This window comes from Sitophilus oryzae, unplaced genomic scaffold (genome assembly GCF_002938485.1).
Source record: "Sitophilus oryzae breed Bouriz unplaced genomic scaffold, Soryzae_2.0 scaffold_1582_pilon_pilon, whole genome shotgun sequence".
Lineage (NCBI taxonomy): Eukaryota > Metazoa > Arthropoda > Insecta > Coleoptera > Curculionidae > Sitophilus > Sitophilus oryzae.
In genome coordinates, this window is record NW_022146261.1 from 28184 (window position 1) to 29826 (window position 1643).

General features: G+C 29.9%; 2 long non-coding RNA genes across 3 annotated transcripts; both read right to left on the reverse strand.

Moving 5' to 3' along the window:
• Positions 1 to 470: 470 nt before the first annotated feature.
• LOC115879619 lies at positions 471 to 1152 on the reverse strand. Its single transcript, XR_004049741.1, has 3 exons — positions 1130 to 1152; positions 982 to 1052; positions 471 to 772 (listed from the first exon to the last, which is right to left on the reverse strand). It is a non-coding gene; the product is annotated as an uncharacterized LOC115879619 (long non-coding RNA).
• Positions 1153 to 1244: 92 nt separating this feature from the next.
• LOC115879634 lies at positions 1245 to 1643 on the reverse strand. 2 transcript variants are annotated; one of them, XR_004049746.1, is made up of 3 exons: positions 1513 to 1643; positions 1351 to 1453; positions 1245 to 1295 (listed from the first exon to the last, which is right to left on the reverse strand). It is a non-coding gene; the product is annotated as an uncharacterized LOC115879634 (long non-coding RNA). The 2 variants fall into 2 exon arrangements; XR_004049745.1 differs by lacking the exon at positions 1513 to 1643 and having other exon boundaries at positions 1351 to 1502.

The following is a 1643-nucleotide window of genomic DNA, read 5'->3' on the forward strand; positions in this document are numbered from 1 at the left end:
AAAGATAATAATACAAATAAATATACTTTTAAAAAATATTTATTTATTATTAGAATAGGTATACTAGAGTTGGTATTTCAGGCCTTGGGTGCCGATATTTGTGTGTATGAAGAGTACGGTCAACACGATTAGTAAAATAAGATGTGTACTATTTGTATTTATAGAATATGTGGGATTTTTTTCTGAAAACAATAAATTTATTATATTACGACTTTGCTGCACACATGTATGGATAATTTATTTACCTTTATGCCTTAATGTTCAGACTTTACTGTAGTTTACGCTGCATCATTCTAAATTGTTCCCGAAGGGTATCCTGAAGACTTTATACATTTGTCCTACGTCAGATATTTTTCTGTAATCTTATATCATTGTCCTGACAAGATCTTCTAAATAAAGTATTCGAAAATACCCATGTTCTGTCTAAGCAGGTTTTTTATCCTAGAGCTTAATATTCAATAAATCTACAAAATAAATGAGTTAACGAGGTTATAAATAGAAAACAAAAATAAATGCCTTTATAGGATCAGTCCTCTTAAATGTGCTATGTGATACACGATTGATACGATTTTCATGTATATGAAGAGTATGGCCAATATGCTTATTACAATCAGATGTATTGAACTTGGTATTGAATGCATAGGAAATCATCAGATTAAGTGTTGTTATGTAATAAATATTTTATATTTTTTCTATCTCCGACCAGATCACCATAGCGATTCACACCTACACGCGTAAACACCAACCTAAGGCTTGCCGATATGTCCTTGTGCTAGAAGTATAATATAAAGGTATGTGGTCTAGGAAGGCTGACACTTATGTCTCATATAATCGAAAAAACTGCGTCCAGTTGGCTTGAAATGACGATCCTTGACATTCCCTATATAATTTTACATATAAAAGACACCGGATCTTCATTTCATAGCCATCACTGACGCCGTTTTTTTTTCGATCATATTGTACCTACCACATGGTACATACCTGCCTATCTCATATATCATATGCCTTATAGTTTTAAAGATGATAAATTGTCTTTTGTATTATGCGTATAGCTGTAATTCAAAATAAATACATTTCTCGTAAAAATACCACAATGTTATAGTGAATAGATTCATAATAAAATACTTACTAGTTTGCTTTTCCAGTTTAACGTAATTTATTTATCGTTTTTAATCAGTTTTCCTTTTGAAAAAAAAAAAATTTTAACCTTAAAATTTTCTCTCTTTTAAACCATCTCATTTTTGCTCATATTTTTATAATTACTTATTATGCCTAATACATGCCCGTGCTGTTTCCTGAAGAATGAATTTTTGTAAGCTACGATCTTGCAATTAAAACAATATCACATACCTGGAACCTGAAAGGACATCATGTGGGAAAAATAATTAAGAACATTTTTTCCGCAAATCACGGCTAATTTATTTTCAGGAATTTGTGGATAGCTTAATATTTTCTAAAAATTGTTAATCGTTTTACAGCTTTTGTTTGAATACATATTATCTAAATACACACCTGAGATTTCAACCCATGTAGACGTATTCTTATATGTATAAAAAACACATTATCAAAGGTAATCGTGTTGCTATCACTTTCATTTTGTTTATGCTTTATTTGTAAATATTTCCGGATTATTTTATATCAGG